This window comes from Anser anser (genome assembly GCF_964211835.1).
Source record: "Anser anser genome assembly, chromosome: 2".
Classification (NCBI taxonomy): Eukaryota; Metazoa; Chordata; class Aves; order Anseriformes; family Anatidae; genus Anser; species Anser anser.
In genome coordinates this window covers 95,444,787-95,464,465 of record NC_139721.1, presented here as the reverse complement: position 1 = coordinate 95,464,465, position 19,679 = coordinate 95,444,787, and the positions used below count along the sequence as shown (strand labels likewise).

Sequence of the window (19,679 nt, the reverse complement as noted above, 5' to 3'; positions counted from 1 at the left end):
AAACCAAATCCAGATGAAATCAAGAGGTTTCTGAAGCTTATAAAATCAAGGAAGAATCAGTAGCCAGAACAAATAGCTTAATCTTTTATGTTGCTTCCTTTGCAAAGCGGTCCTCACTGGTTGTCCTGCATTAGGATAAAGCTTAACGAATGGGCAACGTAATTGTAGATGAAATCTAATATTGTCAACTGTGGTGCAGTTCACAGGGAAAGTCACAAGAATGACTAAACAGTGCTAACTGTTAAAGCTTCTTATTCACAGATTCTACTGTAAGTGTAACTGCTGCCCCCCCCCCCAAAAAAAAAAAAAAAAAAAGAGCTTTAAAAGTATGCTTACATACCTAGCAACTGGCCCTGGAGAATGAAGTCAGTCATGAACAACTTCCAAGGCTTTGAGGGTGTTTGGAGACGTGTCCATCTACCAGATTGAAGCATGGGTTTAATAGGAACACTTTTTGTCTGTCTTTCCCCTTTTTTTTTTCTGATCAGAAATTTTGTTCAAATGCAAAACCCATTAGTGGCACTGGTCTTGAATTTCAATGCTTCTGGCAGCCCATCCTGGGCAGCAGGACAAATAACCACATCACGCCAGCTCTGTAGCAGAAGTGCTGGTACAAGCAGATGGTACAAGTGCTGGTACAAGCAGGGTTTAGGTGCAGAGTCGTGAAGTTTTTTAGGCCATAAACTCTCAGAGGGTTGCAAGATGTGAAGGGGATACTCCCTGTTGCCTCCCCAATGGGGTGCATGCGCTGCACCCCAGTGATGCCAGGGTGAGGGCATACAGACCTCTTGCAACTCACACCTTCAATTTGGAAGCCAAGCCATCGGCGATTTTAGAGGGAATGGATAGCAGGTTAAAAAGCAAAGCAAGGCACAAAGCTTTTTTCAGGCAGCGATGCTGCATGAAGTGAGAACAAAGGCTGGTGCCTCTCCAACAACGCAATGAGCCCTCTAGAGGCAGCTGCAACGAAAGCCATCCCTACCGTGACAGTGTGCCATGGAGAGCCCAGCCTGGTGCCCCAAGCCTTTGTGCCCTTGTCACCAATATGGCCTGTGCTCTCTTTGGCCCCTGATATCTCTGCAACAGCCCTTCCCCAAGTCCCCATCCTCTGGCACCCACCCTGGCCCTAGTGGAATCTCCAGTGTCAGCCAGTAGGCTGGAGAGAGCCTGTGGGACAGGGTGCAGCTGTGTGTGCAGGCAGAACCTTTTTCCTTAAAAGAGCCACTTAACAATCAAGTCACTTAATAAACATTTGCAAACCACCCTCAGGTCCAGAGCACTGAGCAGTCCTCACCCTGCCTAGCATTTCCTTAAAGGCCATGACATGCAAAGAACAGAGGACAAGCCTCTCCCAGTTATCCAGCGATTCTCCGCAGCCTCTCACACCAGGCACCTTGGTGCTGGTAGTGCACAGCCCCTCTGGAATGGGACAGCAACTGGGTACTTCTCCACAGGAGAGTTTTCCAGACCTACTTCCCCAGGAGTGCTGGAGCAGCAGCCCTGACTTGCCTCCTGTCTGCCTGAAATGAGGGGCAAAGCAGCCTCGAGCGCAGCCTCTTGAGGCAGGTGCCGCGACTGCCTGCTCTTTGTGTTTCACCATTTGTGCTTCAGTTTCAAGGACTTGGGAGTTATCAAAAGCAGGGGTTTACTGTATAAGAGAAGCTATTCAGGCTTTGAAAAAACCCTTCAGGCACTTTTCTACACCTGTCTTTACAAGAGGGCACAAAACCTTTCTGAAGCACTCCTCAGGAACACACTGTGTTCTGGGCAGGTGGGTTCAGCCAGGTGCATAAAGGAGCCTTGCATCTCTTCTCCGCTTTCTCCTCACATTTCTGGATGACAGCTACCTATATGCTACCAAAACACCATTTCTCCACCAGGAGAACCTTTCTTTTTAACTCTTTCTTCTCAAAGAAACCATGCTGTGAGCTCAGTGTCAAAGCACTTAGCACCTTAAGCCCATCGTGATAATGTCTGTGGCACTGGCTGCTGAATAATCGTGCTCCAGCTGTCTGCAACATACAACAGCAAAATGTTTCCAGCAATTTCTCTGCTAGAACACCTAAGTGTGACATTTCCTCCTTTTGTACATTTCTTGAATGTATTTTAATCAAAAACCTATTTAAATTCCACACTTTGATTAAAAGACAATCATAATTTGAAAGGTAGTTAATTTCTCTGCACCATCTATCTCAGACAAAGAAAAAAAAAGAAAAGCTACAATATTACACAGAATTTTAAAAACACCTTATATAAGTTTCTCACAGGATGATGGGATGGTATGGAATTAGCATGTATTAGTATTTTCTTTGGACTTCAATTTATTCACATTATTTTTAAAGATGTGGTGGCTGCTTTGATTTGGGTAAGAATTTGCTAGCTAACCCTCACCTGGCTGCTTTTGGAGAGTAATCAGGAGAGGTGTTTTTGATCTATCTTTTACTCTCCAAATGAAGGCAAATGTTAGGTTCATATGTTTTTGAAAAAACGAATGCAAACATATCATTCTATTTAATCTCTTTGTAATATTTGTTTTGGTAAGTTGATAAGCATTTTGGAATCAGCATTTGTAAGTGAGGTAAGGCTACAGCCTGATGCTTGGGCTGATATGTTAGCGAGGCAGGGGAGGGTTTATTTATTCTTGGAAGTCTGTGACAGAATTCATGTAAAGCCTAAAAAAGATGCATATCTTTTATAAAGATGTTGATGCTGTGTAAGCAACAGTCCACACATTTCATCTGCTTGTTATATTGTTGGTCTTGTATGAGCTAAAAACCCCCACTGCTGTAAGCAGTAGTAACAGCAACCCCTAGCCCACTAGCATCAGATGCCTAAATACTTGTAATGTAGCCTAGTCCTAAAGTGGAAAACACAGAGCTGGCTGATTTTTTTTCAGTTTGAGTTTCTATAGGCTGAAAGTTTAAAATCAGTTTTTTGCATGATTTTTTTCTTTAATCATTGTAAAAAGTTCCAACTATGTTAATACTGCCTTAAAGGAAACAAAATTCTGCTTTTTTACTTCTGACTTTGTTTTTCAGGCTACAGAACCTTTAAGATCAGGATTTGTGTTTTTTTTGGGGGGGGGACTAAGAGTAGAAAATAATATCTTGCTTCCATTAAGCAAATCTCGTGGCACCTTTGAGAGTTTAGCCTTTTGTGGTTCCAGTGGAGTTGGATGCACAGCTGTATCATAAGCCTTTCACACCAGGTTTATCAGGAGGGAAGGAACATGGCTTGGAAGGTGCTATTGTCTTCTGAAAGCATCCTAGCATTTTAACCTGTCTTTGGTGACATTTTGCAATAGGATAGGTAGCTCTTGCCCTTCATTTTTGGAATTAGAGAGAGGTGAGGTCGATGCCTTTCTTTTGTCCTATGCACTGGAAACCTCTGAAGCTCAAGGAAATAATTTTGCCTTTCTCATGAATGCATAGTTAGTGCAGTGTTTTCACTGTTTTTTTTTTGTTGTTGTTGTTGTTTTTTTTAATACAGATATCAGTAAGTAAAATTTATAATTCATGCTAGGAAAGCTGGCTGGTGCTCAGCAGAAAGGACGAGCAGAAGTTTCCCAGCAGAGTGGCTGTTAAAGGGAAATTAGAAGAATTGCACAGTCGCAGAGGCTGTGGGGGTCCCTGAAGGTCACCTGTCCAGCCCCCTGCTCAGAGACAGGCCAAGGACAGCAGGCTGCTCAGGGCTGTGTCCAGCTCGGCTTTTCTAGAAATAGAAATCCCAGCACCTTTCTCATTACCTCCCCCAGTGTGTGACTACTCACAGGGTAAAAATGTTTTTTTTACATTGAGTCAAAATTTCCCAGACCTTATATGCAAAGCTGCTTTCCAGCCAGTCAGACCTCAGCCTGTCCTGTGCCTGGGGTTATTGCTCACCAGGGTAGGGTTTAGTATTTCTCTTTTTTGAACTTCATGAGGTTCATCTTAGCCCATTTCTCCACCCTGTTCTCCAGCATATTAACTGCTTTCTTGCATTTATATCACCTGAAAACTTGTGGAGAGCACACTCATTCCCCTCATCCACTGCCTTAGTAAAGACTCTAAACAGTACTGGCCTCGGTATGGATCTCTAAGGGAATCTACAGGTATGTGGCCGCCGTTGGACTGTGTACCCATGATCACCACCCTTGTTTCCTGACAGTTCAGATGTTTTTTGACCCAACTTATTGTCCCCTCATTCGGTCCATCTCTCAACAACTTCATTATAAATTCCATTTCCAGAGGAAGGTGTGAATAAGTTGGTACTTAAAATAACCATTTGGGTTCTAAAAAAAACCTTTTAATCATTTTGAGCTGTAAGTAAACATATAACTTGTGATGGAATATTATGCCAAAAACTTGTTTTGTGGATTGTGAAATTGCTGCTGGTTTGCCCAGAGGTCTGCCAAATAACCAGTGGAAAAATCAAGAATATTGTGAGATGGAGGGCACCTGGTATAGACTGTTTTTTGGAAGAAAACTTACATAATACCTCTGTCAGACTGAAGTTTGATCTAGTAATTTTAAAAACATTAAGCTCATTCAGCAGATAATGAGACCGTGAGCTAATCTCTGGATGTCAAGCTATCATTATTGTTTGTGATTTATCTGCCAAATATGCATAAACAGTATTGTTGTTGTCTTTAGTGTTAGTAGATAATGCCCTGCAGTGTATATACATTATTTCTTAGTTCTTGGGAATGTAAGATCTTTTTTCTTTGATCTGATTTGTAGTAATTTATTTAACTGTTATTGTTCTTGACATAGCTGTTTTAACTTCCTCTTCTCAATAAGCTAAGAGAAAGGATGACGACAGAAATCAAATGATAGTAACAAATTCTATAGAAATTAAAAATTACAAAGACATCATGAAAGTTCCTCATAGCTCATTTCTTCCAGAATATTTCAGAATTATTTTTAACTCCCTTGGATGTTACTCTAGCTGATGTCTCTGTCTTATATATAGAACCAACACTTTCAGAAAAGGGACTCGTGATTTTAGATGCCACTATTTTGGGTGCTGAAACTGAGACATTTTATTGGAAGTTGGTCATCAGAAGGTGATATTTATCACTTTCTAACTCGTTGCACTCTCAGATTCCATGGGCAATTTGAAAATGGTGGTTACATATCTCTTTTTGTTCATACAGTCCCATCTGCTCAGATCATAAGTGGGGCTGTTACCCTATCTCCATGTATTATGCATCTGTGGTGGTGCTGGGGATGTTCCGTAAACAAACATCTGACTTCTCTCTTTAGCTGGAGTGTTGCTAGAATGCCAGGCACAGAAGAAGCCAAGCTCTGAACTTCAAAGACATTTAGGACGATTTAAATGGAATCAGAAGCCTGCCACTGAGTGCTTGGGCTCTGCACCCTATGAGTAGGATGAACAGTTCCAGGTCCTCCAAGGTTTGATGTGCCCTGCAAGGAGCCCCATGGTTCAGGTCCCCAGACTGACCACCTTGGAAAGACCAGTGCAGTGCACTGCAGCTCTGCTTGTTCACCTGCATCCTCAAATTCAGTGCAGGGTGCATAGGGGAATGTTGTCCAGCCACCTCTTGTCTCAGCATGCAGTTGCGACTCACCTGGGACTTAGGATTCAAGAGAGCACCACAAAGGGCATCTGTTGCCCCCTTTAGACACAGATGAACAAAACTAACTGGAAAGTCTGGAGTAGGCTGAGAAACTTGTGAAGAATTGGAAAGGCACACAAAAAGAAAAAAACAACTAACCAACCAACCAGCGAACCAACCAAAAACATCCCCAAACGCAACAACTACAACAACCACCACCACCTTACAAAGAGAAGGAGCATGAAAATGGTCAGACAGACCTTTTCAGATTTCAAAGACACATTTCTGCCCTACTGGCAGAGGATGGGTGTGCGGATACATGTTAATTTTCTGCAGTGGAAAAGTTAGGGCAATAGCAGACCCAGAACCTAAATATAGCTGCTTCTACACTTAGTTACTATGTAATGAAGTTTGATGATGGTTGCCAGAGAAACCCATTTATGCTGTTGAATAAGGTTGTGCTGTCCCTGCTTTATCCTCTCCCACATAATGAACTTTTAAAAAGTGAAGGTTTAGTACAGAATTCAACTATTAGGAATCGCTGCATACAGAGGCAGTAAGTATTTGGATGTCAGCTGTGTATGGGTACTTTTCCATTGTGGAGCATGGCAAAACAGCTCAAGGTGTCTTTCTATAGTGCTAGAGAAAGGCTATGTTTTTAGCTCTGTCTGACCTCTTCCATCAAGATGCATGCTCGTGTGTGGAGGTGGATAAGGAGAAACACTTTCACAATGCTCTTGGCAAAACTTTCACAAATCTCTTGAGTTCAGCAAAGGGTTGAACTTTTTAACAGCTAGGAAATGTCTGACAACTTCATGATTGCAAAGTTTTTCATGGTTGTGTGTTCTTCCCTGCCAAGGGCTAGAAGCAGACAAGCCAGTGAACCTAAACTGAAAGCACCACCTACGGCCAGCTGTGGCCGTGACAGACCTTCCTAAGAGCTGCAGTCTAGACCAACTAGGTTGACAGTAGTTCAAGACTGCAAAATCCATATTTTGTGGGGCTTGTACATTAAGATTCAATGAGATTGCCAACAGCACAAGGGAAACAGGCAGGAGTTCTGCAGCCTGGGAGGCAGATGATTTTTCTAGGATAAAATACATGGGCTACAAAATCAGTCTGGGCTCTTCTCCCAACCATCAAGTGATAAGACGAGGGGAAATGGCCTCAAGTTGTACCAGGGGAGGTTTATGTTGGATAGTAGGAGAAATTTCCTTACTGAATGGGTTGTGGCATTGGAATAGACTGCCCAGGGAAGTGGTTGAGTCACCATCCCTGGAGGTCTTCAAGAAACATGTAGATTTAGAACTTAGTAGCATGGTTTAGTGGTGGACTTTAGTACTAAGTTAAGGGTTGGGCTAGATGATCTTAGAGGTCTTTTCCAACCTGAATGATTCTACAATTCTATGAAAATCCTAAGTCCCACATATAGGTGTTGAATAACTGTTCAGTCTCCTCTGGTGCAAGGAGTAGGGTCTGCAGGTCTCATCCAGGTCTCCTGCCACTCTTCCAATTCATGTCTGAAGGAACCATTAAAATGAACCTTCACTTTTTCCTGCACTTTATTTCTGCAGACCTTGCACTTCAGTTACACAGCTATTTGGTCACTAGGACTGACCTACTCTACCTCATGGTGCTCCCTGCAGGGAGTGGATTTTCATGTTGGGCTGTGAGCTGACATCTGTTGCTTTTGGTCAAGACGAAGAGCAAAAATTCAGTACTCTGGTACTTGCTTTCTGTAAAGCCCTTTAATTAGCCCTCTGAACTTCATGTGGGTCTTACAGACAAAGGAAGCACAAAAAGTATTTCCCTTGGGATTTCCCCTCTTGGCTCTAGAATTACCTCAGTCTTATTACTTATTGATTAATCAAGGCATTAGTCTTATGAGAAAGGTTTCAGCAAAGCACTGAACAGGGAAGGAACTATACAGAAAAACAACAAGGCTTAAAATACGGCCACTGAAAATAAAGAGTATTGATCTCCAGAAATACTGGCCCTGGCTGGGGAACAGAAGAGCCACAGGGCATGGCTTCAGCTCACAGCAGAAGCTTCTCTTTGATTAGATGGGAAAAATCAAGTCAGAGAAGGGAGTGACAGTCAACCAGTGACAGCACTTATTTTGGGGGGGAAAAAAAACACAAGATTTGGAAACACCACTCACACCTGAAGGCAAACTGCTAAGGAGAGAGGGCAAAGTCCCCTAGATGATTTGTATGCTGCTCTTAGAAACCAGTCACAGCTGGGCGGGAGATCAATAGCACAGTGACGATGAGAGATTGAATAGGGGAGGATGGTATGGAAACACCATGACCAGACTGATAGAAATATGTAAACATGGGGAATGGAGGTGGAAATACTATTTTGAGAGCTTGATACTGGACTTTTCTTCCCCAGTGAATGAAGGTATCTTCAAGCCTTTTTAAAATAGCCTCACTTTCCCTTGTTGCTGGTCTAATGTTTCATTTCTTTCCCTTCTTTGCTTAGGACCTCCCCATGACTCCCTTTATCAGTTAAAAACATAAAAGATCATCTTTGTTTTTTGCACATTATCTTTCTTATGAGACCCATATTTTAAAACCTGCTGACGCGGTCCCAGTCTGGGTGCTTGTTTCATACTCTTTTCTGTCTGAAATGCTTAAGATGGTAAATCACGTTTTTTTTTTTTTTTTTTTTTTTTTTCTTTCAATTTCTCCTTAACATTATGACTTATGCAAAGAGTCCCTGGTACTTCATTAGAGTTGCTAGGCACTGCTGTAGCACTGATAATTATAATAAAGAGCAATGTACAATACCAGGACATGTTTCAAAGTCCTTTTCACCTCAGCAAATACATGCAGACATGTAAAGATACATTGAGAGGTCTACCCCTAACCAGTGCAGTTGCCTAGCTTAGAAAAATCCCGCTTTCTTCCTCTTTGTGTTATTGTCTCTTTGATTACTGTGGCTTTCATTATTGAATTTCTTTCATCAAGGTTTCAGAAGTCAGTGGTTAACAGTACTTTCCTCGTAACTTTCTGGCTCTCATCTTTGTGAACAGGCAGTGGCTGTTCTCTTCTAATTTGCAAAAGTACAAAAGGTTTCCATAGGCTTGCTATGCTACCTACACACTTAGAAATCATAGCAGGGAAAGATGCTGTTGTAGCACGAGCTCTATTAGCAATCATTTCCCTTGCAACCCACCCCAACCCCCCCCCCCCCCCCAAAAAAAAAAAAAGCAAAAGAAAAGAAAGAGAAGAAAAGAAAAGAAAAGTGATTCTCTGAGTGATGTTGACCACAAACAAATTCTCAGTTCCCAGCATCTCAACTTTGGTAGAGGGGAGAGATACGGTATGACTCTCAACATTACAGCTGTACTTTCTCTCACTAACACTGTAACTAGGTATAACCACAACCAAGTTTTAGACAAATCGATCAGCAAGTGCCAGCAGAAGAGGCTGGTTGTAAAGAGGACTCTAATTCTGTTTTCATAATGGCAGGATAAAACCAGAGAACATCTCAGACTGGGAAGCCTGCTAGAGGCTTCCTTACACACACACACACACACACTCGCGCATGTCCCCCATATGGATACAGGGACTTGGCCAAGGACTGGGCCCCACACAGGACACCCACAAAACGTGGGTGTACACTTGTGGTAGTGCAAGGGCTGGGAGGTACAAGCCTTCTGCCCTGGGTATGGCTACTTCACGTTATTCCTAAAAGAATTGATCACTGGAGTGGGGAAATAAGGGACAGAGAAGAGGGTAACAGACATGTTCCTGCAATGCTTGGGGTTTCAGCACTAGGGAAGACAGAAGAAAGAAAGCGTGATGCCAATCGCTGTTTTCAATATGTTCTCACATAGCAGCTGCTTCTATTGAGGCTTTATATTCAGTGAAAGCCTTTCACTGCAAACAGGGCTGGAGCTCTTGGGGAGCCTCAGCTTGTGGCAAAGGAAAATGCTGTACTTTGGTCAACAGCAGGGAAAAACCTTTGCTTTGCTGGTGTGCCAGAGTGCTGCATGAGGCATGGGCTTCGCTCAGCTTAGCAGGGCTCAGCTCTGCAAGGGGAGGAGAGAGCAAGCTGGAGGGGGAGGTCCCTAATTTGCAGGTTGGCTCCCTGCCATAGGAGAGATCCTCTCCTTCTTCCACACTAGAGCAGCATCCCCACTAAAGGGCTCCTGTCTGCAGGGTGGGGAAGATGGATACTAAAAGGTGGCCACACATCATAAGGAAGGGAGTACAGCTGTTCTTCCCTATCATCTAAGTGCAGGTGAAATCCATATATATCATCAACATTAGTGGAATAAGCCTTTGCACCTCTGTTGGACTACACTTGAACTTTGACAGAATTTGCACCTGGATCTGAATTTTTCTGCTTAAACTCAATTCTAGGTTTTAATGAAGTTTTATTTTTGTTGAAGGCTTCCAAGTAATACAAAAGAGAATTTACATTCTCTAGGAAATGTGATCAGAATAACAGTAGAGAAACCTGAATTTAACTAGAAAAATACTACAGAGTATGAGCAATTAGCAAGGAGAACCCTGTAAAAAGCAATGAATTAATACAGATTAAAAAAAAAAAAAAGTCTTAAAAAATAGAGCTAAGCAGGCCCAAGTAGTATGTGCTGTAAAGTATTCAGGGAATTTGTCAGTTTTCCATAACACTTCTGAAAGATCTTCCACTGCAGGAGAAAAGAGGGAAGCCAAAGATGTGCTAATATTCAAGGCAAAAGAGTTTTCTGGTCCACTGATGTGTGTGTGTATATATATATATATATATGTATATTTCTCTCAGGATAAAATACTGGAACAAATATTATTAATAGTAAAGCCATTGGAGCACTGGAGACTAAAATGTTGGAAGGCACCATTACTTAAATTAAATGCTTTGACAGGTTATTTCAAAAGAATTATGTTCATGTACAGATGAACAGTGATATCAGCTGTGCTGCAGTATCACTGTTCTGGTAGTTCAGTGTGAGAATACTGGATGTAAAGCAAAATTACAAAAATGTCAAGTAGTGTCCCTGTAAATTGTTTTGCTCCAGCTGTTCTCATTATTGGTCAGGAAGTTGGTAATTGAAGGATCATTAAGAAGTGAAAATGTGTCTTAAAATAACTTGTTCAGCAAAGAGTGCCTTTTATTGGATTTCTTTATCTGAACACCAGCTCCAATATTTATCAAGGCTGCAATATGCTGTGTACATACAAATCCTTCCTGCTCTCCATTACAATTTACTGAATGAGCAAAAGAGCTTCTTGATAGACTGAATTTAATAAACTTGCATGGCAAAACCTCATCATAGGACTAGAACAGAGCCTTCTGTGGCCAAACCAAATCTTTACAAAACCTCTGCGCAACTGCAGAAGACTTGACAGCTTGGCAGAGATAACACAGAAAATAGGATTCCCAGGGTTTCAGAGAAATGAAACGCTGCAAACAGCTGTCTTAGGGGTTTAAAGGGAGGACTTTGAGAGCTACCTTTCAAACATAGATGTAGATCCAAACCAAATCCCCTGCAGGAGGGAAGCTGGAAATTTGCATCAAACTTTATTTAAAGCATCACTTTCCAGCTTCTCTCTGATCCACTAACAAGCAGCATGCCTTGAACATGAAATAAATTCTGTGTGCCAAGGCTTCATTGTTTTCTTTTTTTTTTCTTTCTTTTTTTTTTTTTTTTTTTTTTTCAAATCTTCACCCTATCGTCTATCAGCTTCAGAGCCAGGGAACATTCAGGACCTCCTCACCCCATTCGCTTCCCCATGGCAAGGTAAGGTGCCCCAGGGCAGCCCGGACAGTGCAGCATGCATCCAGCCAGCTTCTCACTGCACATTTTTCAGTGCTCATAGACTTTTATGTGTATGGTGTAAACACCCTGACTGCTGACAGTCTTTGGATGAAGAGCATAGTGTTGTTTGGTTGTTACATTAAGGCTGCAGTGGGGTTTTGGAAACCCCTGTTGGGTATTCCAGGGCAGCGTGGCATGGGAGAGCACATGAAAAGAGGGAGAGCACAAGAAGAGGGAGGTCTGTTCTCTACAGACCTTCATGTTGGCAAAGTGAGCTGAAATCTCTCCTATCCTCAGTGCAGGTAATTATGCCCTCCCACTGCTTTAAACAAAAATACATTCTTCTCTTTCAAACAGTCAGATTTTGATAACTTTTTTTTCTGCCCACCTTACCTTGTATCAATCAGGCTTTACGTAACAGTGGTATTTTGAGAAGTGACACCTACTCTGCAGAACAGCTATTAGCAAAAGCCAACTTAAAATGAAAAAGTGAATAAGATACGTTATATTCTGGCTAGGGACAATGTTTTCACAAATAACAACCAGAAGGAAAAGCTGTCCTGGAGGGAGAATTTAACAGAGCTATCTTTATTAGTAAATTGGATTTTGTTTTCTTAGAGCAATTCCTGGCCTTAATTCTGTTTTCATTTTCAGTGTACTACAGAAGAGGGCAGTATAAACTAAGTGTTTTGCATACAGTAATAAGAATGCTTCTGTGGTCACATTAACAGCATTGAACCTTACATTAGTGTTTCTGTTAATGCACTCAGGTATGATTTGTTCAGCAGAAGAGCCAGCCTATTAAACCCCCAGCAGTTCATTTTCTGGAGGATTTTCTATCCAGCCTCTTTTAGGAACAAAAAGCTGGGAGTCTCCTTTCAGTCTGCATGTTCTGTAAATCCAGCATATAGTCTTCATGTAAAGTGTATACGTGATAAATGCCAAACAAGCAAAGCAGGGTCAGAGCTAAGTAATGAATACAGTAGGTAATTGCAATGCAATTTTACTGACTTCTGTGAAGACAGGAAGCCTGTATCAGAAAAACAGCCTGCTTCTCCAAGGGTCCTGCCTCTGCTGATTTTCATTTTCATCCATCTGCAGGATGGAGCAGCTGAAGGGCTCCATATGAAAGAGCCTTAGATGGTGCTTTCAGCTTTTAGAAGTTTCTCTGTAAGTTGCTGTTCTCGCATACACTTCACAGGACAGTATGGGTGCGTAGGAATAGAGGTAGGTGTCAGTCCAATTTACTGTTTAAAAAGTATAGGGCTGTATAATCTTGTCTGCTCAGGTTGATCTCACCACCACACAGCTGTAACACTTTCTAGTTCTAACATGATTTACCACTGCAGTGACAGCATCACCGTATCTCACCATGGGCTGGATACAGCAAGTGAAGGAAGGTTTCCAGCAGAGACAATATTGTTAATCAACCTGGCTGATACTATTAGAAGAATACACAGGCTCTTAAGGATGTAATCTTTTCCTCAGGCCTTCAAGGAGTTAAGTTTGCAGATTATCTTGTGCTCTTTCCTCTCCATAGCACTCCTTCTCTTACATAATAGTTCTGCTCCCCTTACATAATAATAACCTTCAAATATCTCCTTTTATTGCTTTTTTTTTTTAATGGTTTACATCTCTCAAAAGAGAGATTTTTCTGTGAACTATGACAGGAAACATCAGACAGCTTGTGGAGGTTTCATGTGCAAAAGGGAAGAAAAAGTTTCCTCAAAAAGCTGGAAGGAAGGGGATGAAATTACTATATATACCATCACAGGCTTAAAGTTATAATTTGACATTTAAAATGTGCTCAGTGAGAAACTTGTATAAAGTAAAGTTTGGAAATTTAACAGGATACCACAGGGTCTGTAGGTGGGTACAATCTAATTGAAAATTTCATAGAAGTGTTTAGCAATGATAGTGCTCTAATAAAAAGCATCTATAAAAAGAGGTTTCTGTGAAAATCTTTAGGATTTAACAGCAGAAGAAGAGGGAATAACGACAGAGAGGTAGAGAAATAGAGAGAGAAGGAATCTGACTTAAGTAACATCTGCTGAAAAGTGCATGTTTTACAATCTTGTGTAGGAGGACTCTAAACATTTAATGATGCAAAAGTCAGACTCAGATTTCAAGTGCCCCAAAGCATGAAATGTTCCAATTAAGGGATGGAGTTTCTGCCCATCTGCAGCAGATTTGTACTGCTATTTATAGATTTGCTTTTCTCAAATAACTAAAGTGGTTTCTCCTCATAAACAGGAATACCTATAACTGAATGTAACTGAGTCCTCTAAATACATTTCAATTCTCCTCAAATTAACATGAAACCCAAATCCTACCTTTTCATTATGAAAGAACCTAGGTAGGTAGCTAGTGTCCAGGTACTGCCCTTCAAAAAATGTTGCAACTCCTATAAGGAAGGCAATTTTGTAATTCTTGGAGATTTTGTCATGGTTTGCTTTGAAATTTTCCAAAGCTCTGCCAAGTTTTTCCTCCTCTATTTACAGATTCTGCTTGCCTTCTCCTGTGCTTGACAGCGAGGATCGTGACTGGATTTGTTAGGGAGAGCCATACCCAGAGAAGGCGGTTTTTAACCTACCCACACAGTTAACCTGAACGCATCCTAGAAAACATGCTAGTTAAGTGCATTATGTACATTTACTTTGTCAACTGTTTTTCATGGGTGTTACTTGAGCAGTCACTACATAAGCACTTTCCAGTTGATTTAGGTTTGTTGCAGTGTGAAATCTCTGTCAAACTGAAACAGCACCTGTGAGTAAGGAAATGTGACCATCAGCCAGCTCAGTCTAGAATACTATAGAAAAATATCCACCTAATATTGTAGTACATACAGTACAGAGAGACTGCAGTTGCCTGGAATAGCTGGAATTGTGTATTAGTCCTGTTTTCTTGACAAGTCATGCACTTTTTCAGAAGGAAGAGCTGCATTACGCCTGTTACTCTTGTCAGCCCAGGAACCTCTTCAGGGCACCAGGGAATAAGTTAGATATTGACATTAAGCTGAGACTAAAGCATTGAGGCATTAGGAAGTGCTGGTTAAAAATGTACAAGAAACACAAGGAACAGATCTCTGCCCCATTATGCTGCTTTCTACTTGTAACACAGACTGTCGCTAGGAGGCTGTTGTGCCACAGACAGTGTGGCTCTTCTCATTTCCCCATCACTTAATCTCACAGCTCACTTTTCCGAGAGTCTGGGAGCTGTGCCTCTGCCTTCACCAGCCTCAGTGAGACCTGGAAACATGCCTTATCTGGACAATACAGAAAATGTCTAATGCTAGCCTTATCTGGTAGCATCTCTACCTGTTTGAGGTTAGGCAGCTTCTGTCCCCTGTGCACACGGCCCCAGTCCTGTGCTGCCTGGGTGTCCCATTCACATGGACCAGCAGCTCTCCAGGGCAGCTCACTGTGCCATGTGTGGTCTCCACAACAGCTTCGTGCAGCCACGACTGCAGCAAACTGCTTCTATAACCCACTGCCATCACTATTTTCCTGTCTGTGTTTTGCAGAGCACCAAAGCCCTTGAGTATACCTTAGGCTTTACCCTGCATGATGCAGCATGAGCAACAAATTCTTCAGAGTCCTGCCAGACACTGGCTTCAGTTACCTCAGCTAAAGAAGAATCAATCAATATTTTCCCAGGATAAATGCACACTGTGCATGCTATTAATTTGAAGGAATGTAAAAGTAAGTGCCTTAATTTCTCCAGGAAGATATTGCAGAAATTGGTCCAGCCCTTCAGGAAAATGAAGCAGACATCCAATTACTATCAACTAGATTTCTCAGAGAAGCCTACAATTGCAATGTACTGATCATATAGGGGACATCCTTCTAACCAGTAAACAGAACAACATTACACCATGACTTGTTTGACCAGTTACTGTTATACAGCAGATCCAGTTGTGAACACCAAATATCACAGTGCTCCTCCTTGCTGCTTGCTGCATCTTGGTAGTATCAAGGATCAAAGCCCCACTATATGGTCACATATTAAACAGTTTGTCCAAACCTTAATGTACTTAAAAGCCTCAGTGGACAAAAAGACAGAACTGACTGGGAAGGGGCAATGCTGCTGGAAGAGGAAGGCATGATGTCCAAGTTAAACACAGGAAAGGGACTCAGGGAAAGAGCATCTAGGTGGCAACAAGTGGATGGATGTACAGCACAAAGTGACCCCACAAATACACATCATGCAATCTTGAGAAAACAACAATTTGTTCATAGGTAATTCAAGTGCAGGAAATGCTCCTAAATGTTTCCTAAATTATACACTGAATTGTTAGTTCTGCTGCATTAACAGTGGCCCCTAGGGTTGCAGAGGTGCGGACCTCTGTTTCTTAGTTTTTCAGACTTTATAATTATCTAAAACAAGAGCTCTAGCTGCAGGGGATTGTCGCAGCAGCAATTAACTTCTGAAATACAAACTTTCTTCTTGAAATTAGAAGTTGCTCACTAGAGGGCACCAACACCTCAGTTTAGTACCAGACTGCTGTGGCCATCAAAAGGAAGAGTGCTTCCCCTGTTCACAGCTAGGAATTAGCATATAAGAAAACAAAAACGTTAAACAATAACAGTAAGGAAAGTTGCTCTGGTGTAAAGAAAAAAGTTTAGGTCAACGATGAGGTTTCAAACTTTCTGCTTAAGTAGAATCTGTCCTAATTTCATCTGCAAACACTTAACACTGACCAAACAAATCGAAGTGTTGAAAATTGTCACTCAAAAAAAAAAAAAAAGGGCAAAATTGTCTAATTATAATTAAGTATGCAGTTTGATACATCAGAAAAAGTGAGGTAAGTATAGATTGTATACTGCTGTTTTTCAAGGCACTTTGCATGGAAGCAATGCAGATCAGCTTGAGCCTGGAAGGATAATGCGGGTGAGTGTTTCTCAAGCTCAATTTACTATTGTAATATCTAGAATAATCTTAGTATCTAGAAAAAAAGCCAGTTTCACTCTTTCCATCAGTGGCAGGAAAGCCCATCCCACCTTCCCATCCCAATGAGTTCTGTTGTCCCTAAGCCAGCCTGACCTAGTCAGTTCAGGACTCACTGCTGGTCCAGCCTCCTAGCACTCTTGTTGATACTGAGCCCTAAAAAAACAGCTCTGACCTAAAACATTGTGGTGCTCAAAACTCAGTGCCTAAAAACAGGCTTTCCTGAAGCCAGCAAGATAAAAATATTGTTTAATCATTCAAAACTACGCGGTCTCAGCTTTGCTCCCTCAAGGACATAAACATTGCTTTTTAACCAGGCTTGGCAGCAACAGCCTTTCTTCTGGATTTCAGCTAAAACATTCATGGAAAAGCTGATCTTTGCATGATTTGACTGAAGGGGCTGGTGACTGTGAAGGACCAAACAGTGTGGTGATTAAAGCAATGACTGGCACACGGAGAAAACAACTTTGTGCAGGGGCAGAACCTGATCCAGTGTCTGGGGCACTGGAGTATCACACCGTTCTGTGATACTGGAGTACCGTTTACACTGCTGTGTCTCCGTTTGGTCTGAAAGGTACTTTTGGGAGAGAGGAATTGATCTATACTTCATATCTCGACAATAAAAGGATTGGAAAATAAGAGGAGAAATACGAAAAGTGCAGAAAAAGAGGACAACCAAGGGAGTGCATTTAAACCATTTTTCAACATGTAGAGTTACACAGGGCAGTGCTCATTCTGCAAGTCTTGGCAAGGCTGAGGTGTGAGATCTGCACAGGAGATCAAACAGGAGACCTGTATTGTCAGAGCCAGGTGGATGTGAGTAAAAACCAAACTTTCCCAATGGAAACCCAAGCATTAAGAAAAAAAAAAAAAAAAAAAGAAAAGAGAAAAAAAAGGTAGATGCTTATAAGGTTAGTTGGCATTTTATGAGTAGCAGTGGTTGGCTATGACTCTAGAAGAGCATCCTGGTGCCTGAGTCTCTGCATGTTTAATAAGCCTGGGGGACTTGTCTCCAAAGCAGGAGACAAGGCCTCAACACCAAGGGGGGGTAGCAGCAGCACTAGTCTCTCAGGGGAGCCCTCAACTTCTCACCATACTCATGTTAATCTCCTCAAAACACTTATTTGCCTACCTAGAGTGTTGTTTGGGAGGCAGGGGAGCACACTGTCTGTCTTCCACCAAGTGCTGCTGAGGCCTCAGCTTGGACACTCCCTCAGGTTCTGGGGGCTGCACTCCATGGAGGAGATAGGTGAGTTGGGCTGAGCCCAGAGTGGGGCAAGAGGAATGGCAAAAGCCTGACAAATAAGACCTCTGAGGTGCAGCCAAGGTGCAGTGTGTTTAGCCTCAATTAAAAAAACGCCAAGGAGTGTTGAAAACTGGTACAGAAATCCACTATGTGGGATAACATGGAAAAATACCTCATTCCAGAAGGATGCAGTAGATGACCTTCTGAAACCCTCTTCCCAGGTAACTTTGTATGATTGTCTGAAATCTCAAGTTTAGAAATCTGTCTAGAATTACAGCAAGGAAAAAAGCCAAAAAAAAAAAAAAAAAGTTTGATAGTTTATTCTCTCTTTTACACTCAAAAGAAACCTGAAGAAAGGACTTCAGAAGAAGCAAGTCATCACTTGACTGAAGTATAGCAGTTTTTCCCTCAGGTGGAAAATTCTTACAAAAACAAAATGAAACAAAACCAACCAAGCAAACAAAAAACCCACCCCATATCTAAAATGAAACAGAGACCTGTATTTTAATCTTAATGCCACTAAACACATTTGAGTCGCCACATTCCTCTCAGAATTCTCAATGTACAGGATACGATTTCCCCTGCTTCCGTCCATTGCCTTCGATTCTCCAAAGAGAAATGAAGACTAGCGAACAGAATTCTGCAATGCAAGAAGAAAGCCCAGACTGTAAAGGAGACAACTGCTCCACTTTTGCAACAGCAGTGACAAGAAAACTTGAGTAGCAATGCCTAGAAGGAAGGAAATCAACAGCAAAGCCAAGGAAAATGGGTACACTGTGGGTACACAATGCAAAAGGACCGAGTCGCTCCCTTTCTCTACATGCTTATTTGTTTCTATTGTGCAGATCTTTTTTTGCATTGCTCGATAAATCTCCATGTTGACCTTCTAAGGACAGACAAATTAGGGAATTTCAGATGGTGCTGTAATGTCTTGGCCATTGAAAACTCTTCCTTATTATGTCTGAAATGTTCTTTGGGTGCTTTCTTTAGCAATTCTACTGGCCGTGTTACAGATTGTTATTTAATTTATATTCAGTTTATGAGCTGGCTGACAGGAACATCAGGTAATTTTGGGGGGAGAGGATTTTTTTTTTTTGTAGTTACAAATTTGGTAACAGTAACTAATTCGTCATTGAGCTGTTATATTCCTAGTGATCCCCCTTCTCTTCTTTTCTTACTGTTCTTAAAAAAGAGGTAACACAAGGTGCCTAAATCCATGGTTACTGAAAAAGGGAAACTAAATGTCCAGTAACCATTCCAGGATGTTGCCGTGTCTTCCAAAGGGTCCCTCTGGTGTTAGTGAGGAGCTTGAAGGGTTGTGTGTGACCCCCAGCTCCAAGTTCAAACTGCCTGGAGCTCTGGAACTGGTTCAAAGTAGGCCCACATAAGGAGGTGCGATGTTTTCTCCTGAGCATGCCTATTCCCCATTGCCTACTGGAGTACCAGAGGGAGCAAATCTCCCAGTCCTGTCCTCCTACCTTGTTCTAAAATGTTTTGTAGTATTGCTGTTCTTTCTGTGGCTGTCTTACACTAACACAAAGTTGCAGCTAGGCTAAACTCTTGACACTGGACGTTGGGTCTTGAACATGAAGCAATACCCTCCAGTGCTCACCTCTCGGCCTCCCATGCAAATCAAAATGGCAATCTTGAGTGCAGGTGAAAGAGAGCAAGGAGCACCTTATGGATTCTCTAGACCAGGCGGAACAATGTGTGTTAGCTATGACTTCTACTTCTTCAGGTACATCCTTTCCAGTTAAATGAGGGCTCTGCTCCAGTATGAGACTGTGGTTCAGCCACACACTGAGAAAACATTGCAGTTTGTGTCAAATAGGAGCACGTTGGCCCTTCTGATGATTCTCCTGTTCTTTTCCATGGTTTGCCAGCCAGTTTGTCACCTAATTAGGCTTTGCCCTCCAAGGAGCTCTGAACCCTGCTGCCCTGGAGCTGCTTGTTGCTCCTGCGGCCTGCTCTCTGAGCTTCTACTTCATACATTTCATAGTTAATTAATGCAACCTCATCACCTCCAGTTCTCAGAGATGTTCAGGACTACTCTACCACATGCACCACATCTCACTCTTAAAAGCAGCAGTTTAAGACCAGGCCATGCTCCTTGAAAACCAGCCAGAGTCCATGGTGTTCTTGCCTGCTAACATTCCCAG

At 42.0% G+C, this 19,679-nt stretch overlaps 1 protein-coding gene across 1 annotated transcript in view; it reads right to left on the bottom strand.

Annotated features, from left to right (window-relative positions):
* The window catches only part of PHACTR1 (phosphatase and actin regulator 1), a 359,571-nt gene extending 357,751 nt beyond the window's left edge, over positions 1 to 1,820 (bottom strand). The window contains exon 1 of the transcript XR_014580386.1: positions 341 to 1,820. The gene's annotated coding sequence lies outside the window, so the exon portion shown is untranslated. The remainder of the gene's footprint in view (positions 1 to 340) is intronic.
* Positions 1,821 to 19,679: the final 17,859 nt, after the last annotated feature.